Below are 15,608 nucleotides of genomic sequence, written 5' to 3'. Positions count from 1 at the left end.
CCACTCCCCTTGGGGAGAGGGTGGCCCAAGGGCGCCCGGTACCCGCGAAGATGTCTCGACAGCAGGGACAGTGGGTGAAGCATGTAACACCTGGGGTGTACCTTGCGACGCACCAGACTCCCCACTGCCTCTACATTCCGAGGCAGCAGCCTGAAGACGGCTGACCGCGGCCATCAACACGTTCAGCTGTTCGCCAACAGTGGCCAGTTCCTCCTGCGTCCGTACACAGCAGTCACCCATCCTATCCATCCTAAGAAATCAATTTACTGTAGAGAGTTAACTTTTAACTAGACTGCTAATTCACTAAATGTGGCTGATAGCTGACTAAACTGTGGTTACTAGACACTTCTTGTTGAAAACAATGAAAATAAGCACTACCGTTCTCTGGACTGTATTCAAAACAAACACGAAAGCTATGGAACGCTATTACTAGGACTCGAAAATTAAAGCTTCCTAAAAGCAAAAGCACACGGAAGTGACAAGTAAGAAAAACACAGTTATTACGTAAATTAACGTAGCTCGCTGCACAGCAGATGTGAAGCAGAGGGCAGTTACGACGACACTGCTTCTGCTTACTCCATAAAAAATATCCAAATGTAACATTATGTGATTGCCTTATCATTTTAAATCGTTCATTAATCGAGCAGTCGCTGGGCAACAGCTACAGTTAGCAAATAATGTTGCGAGAATGTAAAAGGTGGACGACCTGTGACGTAACGTGTTTATTGTCGAAGCGCCGTCAGAGATGCAGTGAGTTATTGACTTTGAAAACCACGGCGCGAAAAACGGACAGAAGAAGAACACTTTTACACATTTCTTTTTTTTTATGTACGGGATATTCTCGATGAACAGTTACTCATTCTTCTCTTGTCTCTTGTAACTTGTGTCGGGCGCGCATGTCTTGCCGCCGTATTATTATCGTTAAAAATAATATTATTTTAGTGTAAAGTAAAGTGCAATACTAAAAGTGTAATACTGCATACCAGTAAATTTATTGTGCGACGTGTATGTGAAAACGTCAAAGGAATTATTGTCATTATCAGAAGAGAAGTGCCAGTCAAAACGGCATCCATGTTAAATTTTTCCTTGCAGTGTAAGTTCTTCTATTAATTGCCATAAATTCAGATTTAAATGGAATTGGAGTATGGACTATTTATTTAGTGTAGAATCTATGTCTCACTCATTCATGAAGTTATTTAATTTTCTGAATGTTTCTGCCAAATAGAGAGTTCACAGTCACGAATTCTTTCGTCGAAACCGCACGGAAGTTGTATGCGGCGAAATATTTTCTCCGCGCCACATTCTACTGGTAAATGCATGGTAAACTACGGTCCCTTAGGAAATTCATGTTGAGCTATCCAAAAGTAATTATACACTCCTGGAAATTGAAATAAGAACACCGTGAATTCATTGTCCCAGGAAGGGAAACTTTATTGACATATTCCTGGGGTCAGATACATCACATGATCACACTGACAGAACCACAGGCACATAGACACAGGCAACAGAGCATGCACAATGTCGGCACTAGTACAGTGTATATCCACCTTTCGCAGCAATGCAGGCTGCTATTCTCCCATGGAGACGATAGTAGAGATGCTGGATGTAGTCCTGTGGAACGGCTTGCCATGCCATGTCCACCTGGCCCCTCAGTTGGACCAGCGTTCGTGCTGGACGTGCAGACCGCGTGAGACGACGCTTCATCCAGTCCCAAACATGCTCAATGGGGGACAGATCCGGAGATCTTGCTGGCCAGGGTAGTTGACTTACACCTTCTAGAGCACGTTGGGTGGCACGGGATACATGCGGACGTGCATTGTCCTGTTGGAACAGCAAGTTCCCTTGCCGGTCTAGGAATGGTAGAACGATGTACCGTGCACTATTCAGTGTCCCCTCGACGATCACCAGAGGTGTACGGCCAGTGTAGGAGATCGCTCCCCACACCATGATGCCGGGTGTTGGCCCTGTGTGCCTCGGTCGTATGCAGTCCTGATTGTGGCGCTCACCTGCACGGCGCCAAACACGCATACGACCATCATTGGCACCAAGGCAGAAGCGACTCTCATCGCTGAAGACGACACGTCTCCAATCGTCCCTCCATTCACGCCTGTCGCGACGCCACTGGAGGCGGGCTGCACGATGTTGGGGCGTGAGCGGAAGACGGCCTAATGGTGTGCGGGACCGTAGCCCAGCTTCATGGAGACGGTTGCGAATGGTCCTCGCCGATACCCCAGGAGCAACAGTGTCCCTAATTTGCTGGGAAGTGGCGGTGCGGTCCCCTACGGCACTGTGTAGGATCCTACGGTCTTGGCGTGCATCCGTGCGTCGCTGCGGTCCGGTCCCAGGTCGACGGGCACGTGCACCTTCCGCCGACCACTGGCGACAACGTCGATGTACTGTGGAGACCTCACGCCCCACGTGTTGAACAATTCGGCGGTACGTCCACCCGGCCTCCCGCATGCCCACTATACGCCCTCGCTCAAAGTCCGTCAACTGCACATACGGTTGACGTCCACGCTGTCGCGGCATGCTACCAGTGTTAAAGACTGCGATGGAGCTCCGTATGCCACGGCAAACTGGCTGACACTGACGGTGGCGGTGCACAAATGCTGCGCAGCTAGCGCCATTCGACGGCCAACACCGCGGTTCCTGGTGTGTCCGCTGTGCCGTGCGTCTGATCATTGCTTGTACAGCCCTCTGGCAGTGTCCGGAGCAAGTATGGTGGGTCTGACACACCGGTGTCAATGTGTTCTTTTTTCCATTACCAGGAGTGTATTTTGAATAGGCATTTGCTCTCCTCTGCAATGCAACTTCCGACTGATCAGACGATCCAACAAGAGGCAGCCGCACACGGTCGGCGTTCGCAAATATATTTCCACCGCTGATTATAGCTATATGTTGCAGCACAAAATAACATATTTTTATAATTAGCGACTACGAACGGGGACGTTTATAACGTATGTTTTTGTATACACATTACGTAAACATATCGTTATAACAGTAGATGTGAAGCAGACGGCAGTTACGACGACACTGCTTCTGCTTACTCTATAAAAAATATCCAAAAGTTCCTCATCCGTTCTTGTCAAGTACCTCCACTCTGTCGTAGAATTTCTTCGTGAGCGAATTCATGCAACAGGGAAATACTTGGCAGGAATGAATGGGGAATTTTTGAACATTTTCTAACGACAGGATGAAGTATGCAGCAAGCAGCGTGCATCGGAACAAGAGAGACAGCATGACCCACAGGAATAGGCAAAACAAACTCGACTGTTGCACTGAGCGACAGAAGAAAAAGTTCGCAAGACGCGGGAAGCGGGTTGACAAGGCGATTCCCGACATGTCACGAACAGTGGTCAACCTCATGAACGACAACTGACCACAAAGGAACGGTCTGTCAGTCAATAAGGGGAGACCAAGGCAGCCATCAGACTTTCCTTGTATCCGTTTGTGTCGGAAAGTAAACCGATTTTGAGACATATTAAAAGTTTCTGAATGGGGAGGAATTATTTAGTTTCACATGAGTGATTTAGTAGTTCAGTTTTTAAATCTGTATGTATTAATTTAATTTATTCCGCAGAGTTCTTGCGTTTTTCTCCATGTCTAGAGTTCCGTAGCGCGTGTGGGTTGCCCTGTGTTTCTCCGTGTAGTGCAGTTTTCCACGCTCTTTAGTATGGATAGAGACTGTAATTGCTGTGTGCACATGCGAGACGAATTGGTGACACTTCGCTCACAGCTCCAGGCTGTGATGGCTTCAGTTACACAGCTTCAAGCAGCAGTGGATGGGCATCACTTCCCAGAGGGCCACATGTAGTCTTACAAACAGGATCCAGGTGTTCTCTGTGGCTGACACTGTTCCTTATGCATATGCAGTTGCGTGTCCTGTTTCAGAGGAAGAGCGAAGGCTGCAGCGAACCAGAGTTTGTGGCTCATGCTGGTACCAGCGATGTGTGTAGCTTTAGGGTGGAAGAAATTCTCAAGTTTCTAGTCGGCATCGGAAATTGTAAAGGCTGTCAGTCTGGCTTGTGAGATAAAAGCAGAGTTCACCATTTGCAGCAAAGTCGACAGGACCGATAGCGAACCTCTGGTACAGAGCTGACGGGAGGGTCAGAATCAGAGGTTCAGATGGTTCTGCGATCGTGTAGGCTGCAGATTCTCGACATGCGCCTCAGCACTGTTGTGTTTCGGGTTCCGTTGAATAGGACTACACTATACGCAAGAGGCTGCTAACGGGTAGCAGGGGTTGTGTGGCATGGACTGGTCGGTTTTTTAGGTTAGAGGGTCCTGGGAAAACACAAAATGGGTTTCAGTCACAAAGGGTGCAGGTCGAACACAGGATGAATGTAGATTCAGGAACCATCAGTAAAACAGTTGTAAATTGTCGTAGCGGTGTTGGGAAAGCACCAGAGCTCCAAGCGCTAATAGAAAACACTGATGCATAGATCGTCATAGGCACTGAAAGCTGGCTAAAGCCGGAGATAAGTTCAGCCGAAATTTTTGCAAAGAACCTAATGGTGTTCCGAAAGCATTGGCTAAACACAGTAGGCGGTGGCATGTTTGTTGCTGTTAGAAGTAGTTTAGCTTGTCACGAAATGGAAGTAGATAGTTCCTGCAGGTTAGTATGGGCACCGGTTATTGTTGGCAACCGGAATATAATAATAATTGGATCCTTTTACCCACCTCTCCATTCAGATGATGCAATTGCTGAAGAAGTTGAAGAAAACTTGAATTTGATTTCAAACACGTACATGACTCAAACAATTACAGTTAGTGGTGACTTCAACTTACCCTCGATGTGTTGGCGAAAATGCAAGTTTAATTCCGAAATTGTGCTAAACGCACATCCTCTGAAAATTATTTCGAGCAGTTAGTTCACGAGTCCATGAGAATAGTAAACGGTTGTGAAAACGCACCTAACCTCTTAGCAACAAGACGTCCTGAGCTAATAACGAATATCACAACGGATACTGGGATTGGTGAACGCAGCGTTGTCGTAGCGGGGCTGAATATGGTAAACCCCACATATTCCAAAAATAAATGGATAATACACCTATTCAACAACAGATAACAACAGATAAAAACTCACTTGACGTCTTCCTGAGAGAGAATCTCAACGGCTTCCAAATTAACAACGTAAGTGTAGACAAGATGTGGCTTAAATTTAAAGAAATAGTATCGGCAGCAATTGAGAGATTTATACCAAATAAATTAACAAACGACCGAGCTGAGCCTCCTTGGTACGGGTCAGAACACTGTTGCAGAAACAACTAAAAAAACATGTCAAATTTAAACTAACGCAAAATATCCAAGATAGGCGATTTTTTACAGAAGCTCGAAATTTAGCGCGGACTTCAGTGTGAGATGCTTACAGTACTTTCTACAACGAGACCTTGTCTCCAAACCTGGCAGAGAGATTCTCGTCGTATGTAAAGTATGACAGAATTAGAATCAGTAATAGCTGCAAACATGGCTAACTCAGAAGTAGATATCCTCGGAGTAGTGAAGCAACTTAAATCACTTAATAAATGCAAATCTTCCAGTCCATACTGTATAACAGTTAGGTTCTTTTCAAAGCATGGTCCATACTCAATAGCTCCATAATTAACAATAGTTCCGTAATTAACAATTACATACAACCGCTCGCTAGACGAAAGATCCGTACCCATGGACTGGAAAGTTGCACGTGTCACACCAGTATTTAAAAAAAGTCAGCAAGAGTAACGCACTATACTACAGGCCCATATCATTAACATCGATATGCAGCAGAATTTTTGAACATGTATTGTGTTTGAACATTACGAATTACCTCGAAGAGAACGATCTATTAACACGCAGTCAACACGGATTTAGAAAACATCGTTCTAGTGAAACGCAAAAAGCTCTCTACTCACACGAAGCATTGAGTGCTATTGACAAGTGATTTCTAATTGATTCCGTATTTATAGATTTTCAGCAGGCTTTTGACACTGTGGCACACAAGCAGCTTGTAGTCAAACTGCGTGCTTATCGAATATCGTCTCAGTTATGTGACTGAATTTAGGAGACAATCTGAGCAACTGTCTTAAGTTGTTTGCAGATGAAGCTGTCATTTATAGCCTAGTAAAGTCATCAGAAGATGAAAAGATGTTGCAAATCGATTTAGAAAAATATAGAAATGGTGCGAAGATTGACAATTGACCCTAAATAATGAAAAGTGTCAGGTCATTCCAGGGAGTGTTAAAAGGAATGCGTTAAACTTCAGATACACTATAAATCAGTCAAATGTAAATGCCGTAACTTCAACTAGATACCTAGGAATTAGAATTACTAACAACTTATGGTTCATGTTTCATGGTTATATAATGGTACGACAGAGATTTAGGAACCACGTTTTAAACTGTAAGACATTTCCAGGGGCAGATGTGGACTCTGACCACAATCTGTTGGTTATGACCTGTAGATTAAAACTGAAGAAACTGCAAAAAGGTGGGAATTTAAGGAGATGGGACCTGGATAAACTGACTAAACCAGAGGTTGTACAGAGTTTCAAGCTTTGAGGGTAGCTTTGAGGGATGAAGTAGTGAAGGCAGCAGAGGATCAAGTAGGTAAAAAGACGAGGGCTAGTAGAAATCCTTGGGTAACAGAAGAAATATTGAATTTAATTGATAAAAGGAGAAAATATAAAAAGGCAGTAAATGAAGCAGGCAAAAAGGAATACAAACGTCTCAAAAATGACATCGACAGGAAGTGCAAAATGGCTAAGCAGGGATAGCTAGAGGACAAATGTAAGGATGTAGAGGCTTATCTCACTAGGGGTAAGATAGATACTGTCTACAGGAAAATTAAAGAGACCTTTGGAGAAAAGAGGACCACTTCTATGAATGTTAAGAGCTCAGATGGAAACCCAGTTCTAACCCAGGAAGGGGAAGCAGAAAGGTGGGAGGAGTATATAGAGGGTCTATACAAGGGCGATGTACTTGAGGATAATATTATGGAAATGGAAGAGGACGTAAACGAAGATAAAATGGCAGATACGATACTACGTGAAGAGTTTGACAGAGCACTGAGAGACCTGAGTCGAAACAAGGCCCCCGGAGTAGACAACATTCCATTAGAACTACTGACGGCCTTGGGAGAGCCAGTCCTGACAAAACTGTACCATCTGGTGAGCAAGATGTATGAGACAGGCGAAATACCCTCAGACTTCAAGAAGAATATAATAATTGCAATCCCAAAGAAAGCAGGTGCTGACAGATGTGAAAATTACCGAACTATCAGTTTAATAAGTCACAGCTGCAAAATACTAACGCGAGTTCTTTATTGACGAATGGAGAAACTAGTAGAAGCCGACCTCGGGGAAGATCAGTTTGGATTTCGTAGAAATGTTGGAACACGTGAGGCAATACTGACCCTACAGCTTATCTTAGAAGCTAGATTAAGGAAGGGCAAACCTACGTTTCTAGCATTTGTAGAGCTTTTGACAATGTTGACTGGAATACTCTCTTTCAAATTCTGAAGGTGGCAGGGGTAAAATACAGGAAGCGAAAGGCTGTTTACAATTTGTACAGAAACCAGATGGCAGTTATAAGAGTCGAGGGACATGAAAGGGAAGCAGTGGTTGGGAAAGGAGTGAGACAGGGATGTAGTCTATCCCCGATGTTATTCAATCTGTATATTGAGCAAGCAGTGAAAGAAACAAAAGAAAAATTCGGAGAAGGTATTAAAGTCCATGGAGAAGAAATAAAAACTTTGAGGTTCGCCGATGACATCGTAATTCGGTCAGAGACAGCAAAGGACTTGGAAGAGAAGTTGAATGGAATGGACAGCGTCTTGAGATGAGTATATAAGATGAACATCAACAAAAGCAAAACGAGGATAATGGAATGTAGTCGAATTAAGTCGGGTGATGCTGAGGGAATTAGATTAGGAAGTGAGACACTTAAAGTAGTAAAGGAGTTTTGCTATTTGGGGAGCAAAATAACTGATGATGGTCGAAGTAGAGAGGATATAAAATGTAGACTGGCAATGGCAAGGAAAGCGTTTCTGAAGAAGAGAAGTTTGTTAACATCGAGTATAGATTTAAGTGTCAGGAAGTCATTTCTGAAAGTATTTGTATGGAGTGTAGCCATGTATGGAAGTGAAACATTGACGATAAATAGTTTGGACAAGAAGAGAATAGAAGCTTTCGAAATGTGGTGCTACAGAAGAATGCTGAAGATTAGGTGGGTAGATCACATAACTAATGAGGAAGTATTGAATCGGATTCGGGAGAAGAGAAGTTTGTGGCACAACTTGATCGGTTGGTAGGACATGTTCTGAGGCATCAAGGGATCACAAATTTAGTATTGGAGGGCAGCGTGGAGGGTAAAAATCGTAGAGGGAGACCAAGAGATGACTACACTAAGCAGATTCAGAAGGATGTAGGTTGCAGTAGGTACTGGGAGATGAAAAAGCTTGCACAGGATTGAGTAGCATGGAGAGCTGCATCAAACCAGTTTCAGGACTGAAGACCACAACAACAACAACAACAACAACAACTTAAACTAGAAAGAACACGTAAAAAATGTTGTGGGGAAGGCAAACCAAAGACTGCTTTCTATTGGCAAAACATTTAGAAAATGTAAGGTATCTGCTGAAGAGACTGCCCACACTACGCTTGCCCATCATCTTCTGGAGTAGTGCATAGCAGCCTAGGATCCGAACCATATAGGATAATCGGAGAACATCGAAAAAGTGCAAAGAAGAACAACACGTTTGGTATTATCCCGAAATAGGGGACGGAGTGTCACGGACATGATTCAGGGTTTGGGGTGGGCATCATTAAAACAAAGACGTTTCCATTGCGGAGCAATCTTATCACGAAATTTAAATCACCATCTTACTACTCTTGATGCGAAAATATTTTGAGAAGCCGACATAGATAGGGAGAAACTATCATCATACTAAAATAAGGGACATCAGAACTCGGACGGAAAGAAATAGGTGTTCGTTTCTTCCGCCCTTTTTTCGAGACTGGAATAATAGAGAACTATTGTGAAGGTGGCTCGATGAACCCTCTGCCAAGCACTTACGTGTGATTTTCCTGAGTATCCATGTCGTTGTAGATTTAGATGTTGATGAAAGAGGTGACGAAATGTGCACTAAAATCGCCAAGATACTGTGTCCAGCAAAACCAGATGCTATCAATGTGAAGAAAGAAGAGTTACAAAGTATCAAGAGTATTAACTCTGACTAAACTAATCTTTGTTGATCCATCGAGGAAGCAGGACAGCGGTCAGTCAAACAGTTAAGAAAGAAAACCGCGGTGTAATTCTAGACGTTCTTTTACTTTACTTTCACAACCAGTTTCGCTAATTCAGTATGCCATTTTCAGGCCCAACTTCGTGTATAGATTTTGAAACGTATCGATATTAGCACACCGGAGCCATGAGCATCTGATGTCTTGAATTCGAATTCCAACTACTTGCTCTGTAGACTTGACAACTCCTGAGCACACCTGCAATCGTTCCCAGTTGTTGTCAAGTACTTGGAATACGATGGCGCTACATCCAGATACTGACGGCTCTGGCGTACCAATGACGACACGTTTTATATCTATACATGAGGCGCATAGGGGACTTGAAGATGGCATGTTGAATTGCGCAAATTTATTCTGCACCTAAATTATAATAAAATAACATCTCGAATTACACTGCTGTTCGGCGAATTTTATGAATTAAATGTCTGGCAAGTGTATATTGGTGTTGCCTGCCGGTAAGTCATCCGCGACTGTCGTAGTGAAGACCGAAGGCCACGAGCAGAAAATATGGGACCTGTTAGATCCGAAAACGTAGCGAAAAGTTAGTGCAGTCCTGACGCAGAGGATAACACCGAATACGAGTCAGTTAATCAAGGTGTCTTTTCCTTTGGACGTCGTACAGAGGAATCTGCCCAACACGGAAGCCCAACCACCTCCGATGTATATATTACCGACGATACATGAGAACAATATCCCATTAAGAGTGACTGATAGCGCTTCTGCTTTTAGCTGAGCTCCTTCACGTATGTCTCACCACGAGCTATTTTACGTGGAATAGCAACTTCCACGAACTTCTACGAATAGTTGGAAGGCGTTGCCACAGGTATTCCACCTACTTACTGGTTGCCAACTTCTTAGTGAAATACTCTGAAGCCCATGCACTGATTCTGGCACCTCGTAAACATAAGGCGTGGTATAGACATGTCAGTGATATCTTCGTTCTGTGGAGCCGTGATGAGAAAGAGCTCTTCTAAGACACCTGTACAGTCCTCATGGCAACATAAAATATGCTGTAGATGTAGCAAAGGACCAACAGCTACTTTTCATAGATGTTCTGGAAGCGAGGGATAGTAAAAACCTGCACCATAAACAGACAGACACGTGCCGATACCCACACAAGGAATCAAATCATCACCTGAGCCAGGAAAAAGGCTGGAGTAACACGCTGGTAACGCGAGCGTGACGAATGTGTGAGCAGCAGAACCTCAGACGCGAGATGCAGCACCTGGAAAGCATTCTGAGAAGCAGTGGGTATTCCAGTCAAACACTCGGTGAAGAGACGCATGATTAAAAGAAATGTCGATTACGATCGTGTATTGTTCAAACACTGCGTAAAGGTTATTCATAAACAGACAAAGATGATAAAAGAGTATCTCATCTCGGCAAAGCAGGAAAGGGACCCACTTACAGTGTCGTGAACACATCGAAGCCACGCACATGTGGAAAAGTGTTTGTTGCAATGACTGGATGGTCAGTCATCGCCAGGAGCGCCGAACATAAGCGGCACTGCAGGCTGGGCCAGGGGGAGTGATAGGCTGTGGCATGAGGCCGGCCGTGCAGTGGGAGCTACCAACACCCAAGTTCTTGCGGAGAGAAGAGCTATTACTTCCGCTTGTTCAGGGGAGCTATAGAAATAAACACACATAGCGACATCTGCAAAAACAAAGAAGAAAGTTTCAGGTTGAACGAATCCTGGATTCCTGTGCTTTAGAGAACCACAGTTGTAGGTAGCAAGAGGAGAACCACAGCGATAATGACTACAGGAAAGCAGTTTGTGAAGCTGCATATATTCAGGGACAAATTTCATTGATTTATGACCCCTCCACTTAACGTATTGTTATGCTAATTGATTTATGACCTCCTGGGGATAATTCGTCCCTTTGACAGCCCAGCACCAACTTCCCATCCCTTTCCAACTCCCCAAACCCTCTTTAGCTACTAAAGTACAGCTCTGTAACGTATTGTTATGTCTATCGGGCAGGTCCCCATCACACCGCAATGTGCCTCTAGTGTGCTGACCCTCCCTATTCAGAATGAAGAGGTTGCATTCATTTACCACGTCAGGCACTAGTTTCCCTCTGTCGTCACTTCTATTTGAGCTCCACATGGGGGATTTTGCGTTGATATCAGTTAGAATGAGCAGCCTTTTCTTTCTGAGTGTCGTGGAATGTCTTTTATTTTATCTAAGAAAGGTTCTATATCATACGAGTACTGAGCGTAAGTAGACGACATGAATCATACATCCTGTCCGTCTGTTATTTCTGCTGTGGCAATGTGTTCACAGCAAAATCTAGTGATCTGTGTTACTATGAGGTTTTTACTAACTACTATTATCGCGGCTTTCGCGTTTGGTGTTCCAGCTATTGTAATGTTATGTGAGGGGAGCCCTGAAAATTTCCCGCGTCGCACAAAAGGTTCCTGAACGCTGACGATGTCTCCTTTTGTTTCTTCTAAGAGCCTACCTAGTTCCATGTTTACTAGGGTACTGCCCTGGCAGTTTAGTTGTATTACCTTCAGAAGGGATATCTAGTGAAGGAAGAACATTTGGGTGTGGTTTCTTTAAAATACAGAAAAACACGTCCATGTGCTTTCACGAAGTCCTCGTATACTTTCTCTAGGTTTAGGCCCTCTCCCCTTCGCGCTCATGCCTCCCCTAGAAGCTTACATAGCTCTTTGGGGTTCGTTGGGAGATTTTCAACTCTTAGGATCATCTTGTCACTTTGATCTGTAGTTGGAAAGCTGAGCATTTCCCCTGATAGTGACTTGTTGTTTCTGATCTCTGCCGGCTGGAGTGGCCAAGCGGTTCAATGCACTGTAGTCTCGAACCGCGCGACCGCTGCGGCCGCAGGTTCGAATCCTTCCTCGGGCATGGATGTGTGTGATGTCCTTAGGTTAGTTAGGTTTAAGTAGTTCTAAGTTCTAGGGGACTGATGACCTCAGCAGTTCCATAGTGCTCAGAGCCATTTCAACCATTTTACTGACATCTACCGGGAACTGGTTCGTAAAATGTGACTGTTGTATGTCCGTTTCTGTGTTGTTTGTGTCTCGTGTTGAGCCGGTGCAGGATTTGTTTTTCTGTTCAGCTACATTACTGTTTTGTTTTTCGTAGTAACTGGGTACGCTACTCCGTAGACAAGACGAACTGATGTAATATAGGGTCTACATTTGGTTGTATCATATTCTACTTGTTGCGCGGGTAGTGTGCAATTGTCTGTGGTGTTGGGTTTCTTGTGAACTCAATGACAGCTTCATTCTCAGAATGTTCAGGGACGTCGTTGTATTTCTCCGTACTGCCTCGCAGAATTTCGTCTTCCAGTTCGTCAAGTCGTAAAAGGAGACCAGCCTGGAAGGTGGCCCAATCAGACACGTGATGTTTCAGGTGCCTGGCAACCTCATATTCTACATGCACAGATCGTCTATATAGTCGGTAATGCTGAAGTACCTGCACTGTATTGTCTCCCAGCACTGAGGCATTACATTAGTACCGGTATCTGCATTTGGGGGTTGTAATACCCCCATGTGTTGCCGCCAGCCTCTCATCCTAGTAGACGGCGATTTGTACCTTTGTCTGTTTGTGTTATTGGTTACGTCTGTTCCTGGGTGTGTTAGAAGGGTGGGTTTCTGACAGTTATGGTAGCACCCCTTATTAATGGACGTTGTCCAGGATATCGTATTCGGTGCACTCTATTTGTCTTTCGTGGAGCTGTTTATAAAAATGGTTTAAATGGCTCTGAGCACTATGGGACTTACATCTATGGTCATCAGTCCCCTAGAACTTGGAACTACTTAAACCTAACTAACCTAAGGACATCACACAACACCCAGTCATCACGATGCAGAGAAAGTCCCTGACCCAGCCGGGAATCGAACCCGGGAACGCGGGCGCGGGAAGTGAGTACGCTACCGCACGACCACGAGCTGCGGACAGGTGTTTATATGTAGGACAGTGTGGCATCTCTGCTTTATCGCGTGTTCTATTTCAGTGTTTGCATAGTATACAGCCTACAGGATTCTCCTGCCTGCATTCTAACTTCTTGTGTCCCGGTTTTGCACATTTTACACATATTGGATCTTTGTCGTAACGCTCCGATGGGTGACCGAAGCCCTAACAATTAAAACATTTTTGTACAGCAACAAAGTCGTTGATGTACAAAGATTCGAATTGAATAAAAAAAGCTTTCTTTTTGAAGCAGCAGTAATCGTACTCTTGGCGGCACTTCTAGAATATCGTTAACTGTACTTTTGCCGTTTGGTCCTGTTTTAAATTTTATTTTAACTTCGTTATCGAACTCGCGTTCACTCAGGTTTGTATCGTAGAGCTCTTCCAAGAATTCCTGGTCAGTTAAATATGTTGAGACATGGTGCAATGGCAGCAGGTGTCTGCACTTGTTGGGTTCTTCACACCTAATATCCTTAAGCTGTGCTGTTTTTTCTGTTATCTTTTTCTTGTCTAGTTGTGAGTCTGTTTCTATTATTACGGTGTTTGCTGTTGACCTGATTGGACTTGCTTTGGGGTTAGTTGTTTTAGTGATGGTTTCTTTAATGGTTCTCGCATGTTGGTTGGTTTCTGATTTAAAGAAAAGTGTGCTGGACTGTTTAGCTTCTGTTGTCGAATGCGTTGCTCTACTTTGCTTTTAGGTTTTGCAATCGGATCGGCAGCCGCAACCGCTGCAAATGAGAGTGGGAGGGATTTATTTTCTGACTTTCGGATTTGAGTTCCGGTATTTCTTTTTCCAGGCGCTAAATGCCTTCCTGGGCATCTGGTGTGTTTGCAACCGCTAGTTCATTTCTGTCCTGAGCTCTTCATTTTGTCCGTAAAGCCTCTCTTGGCCTAGTACGAGTGCCTAAATTTTGTCTCTAACCTGCGATGTAACTGTGGTTGACGCTATTTTTTGTTTTAGTTCATTCTGGAACTCCGCTAAGACCTCATCTACACCGCTTATCATTTTAGTTTCCATTTTCTTTATTTTTGGAATTAAGTCTTCACTAGATACCACTCGTCTTATCGGCCTCGTGTACGTCAGAGTCGCATCCATGTTTTGACGTCCTCCGAGTGATGTTTAGCTCACAATGATTCCGGGAGCGCGTTCGGCATTTTCCAAAGTAGCGGCAGCTGCCGCCAGCTTGGACCAGGTTCTCTGCCCCAGTGTCCGCGAATACTCGAATTCTCGCGGACGTGGAGCTTAACAGAATGCGCCCTGGCCGTCCGGCCTGTGGCCTTGAATCGCAGCCGACAGGCCGCACTGTTGAATCGCTCATTGTTGTACGCCTGCGGTCTCACAGAGTGCGGCTTTGAAGCACCCGCAACCGGCGTGCTGCAGCTGCCGCCGCCGGGTTGTGACAGATTACAGATTCCCCCCAAGCCGGAGCGGCTGCTTGCCTCTGTTGATGCATTCAAGTGCTCTGCTGTCACACTGGAAGCAGCGGCGTGAGACAGTTTTTGCCTTGCAGCTCATAGTGAATGCATCATGGACACAGACTTTATAGAGGAGGTGAGGGAATAGAACTTTTTGTATGATACACGTGATCCTCATTTGGAGGTAGAATACTTTTGCCCTCGATATAATGTTGATAGAAAGCTGAAATCTCAAAAAGAGTGTTGTCACTGTGACGTCCATAACTTCCAATATCAACTACTGTAAACTCCGTAGTATGGATCAACGATCACCAGGAGAACTAGTTAAAAGAAATGTTTGTAACAGAAGAAATGGGATCCAGTATCCTTCGGGCATTTTAACGTGATATGCTTTCCATCTATGCTTCCAAGGCAGTTCGTAAACCCTCAAAGTTCTAGAAATCCTTCTTCAGATGTGTTCCACATCTCTGTCGTAAGATTTGGTAAATACTTGGGTTGTAGAACAGTCCATATTACCTGGCACACGTCTTTCACAATTTCTGCGACTGTTGAACATCCTAATCGAAAAGAAAAAGCTATGGTCTGGTGACTGTCGCCTGTACCTTGTATCTGGAAAAGATTAAAATAAATAATGCCGATAGAACGAATAGATAACTTAACGACCAAAGATAAGTTTGTTTAAATCAATTACAATGTTATAAATACAATGAAAGAGAACAATCTATCTAGTAGAAAGTTCTCTCTAGCGGGACATACGGAACTAGATGTTAGTATCGTTTGCTGTATTCGTAAACAGTGCAGATAAATTTCACTCCACTCGTTACTACATTGTGGGATAGCACTTTCTTCCGCCGAACCTTTGATATGATACAGCAAAACTGAAATGGAATAAATTGTATGACTTCTGTATGAAGCCAAAGAGGCCACAAATGGTAAAACTCAAACAAATGGCTAGTCTGTGCCTTTCTCCAGTTC

The sequence above is a fragment of the Schistocerca gregaria genome, chromosome 6, assembly GCF_023897955.1.
Source record: "Schistocerca gregaria isolate iqSchGreg1 chromosome 6, iqSchGreg1.2, whole genome shotgun sequence".
In the NCBI taxonomy this organism is placed as follows: Eukaryota; Metazoa; Arthropoda; class Insecta; order Orthoptera; family Acrididae; genus Schistocerca; species Schistocerca gregaria.
The sequence above is the reverse complement of the archived record's forward strand: the minus strand, read 5'-3'. Positions refer to the sequence as shown.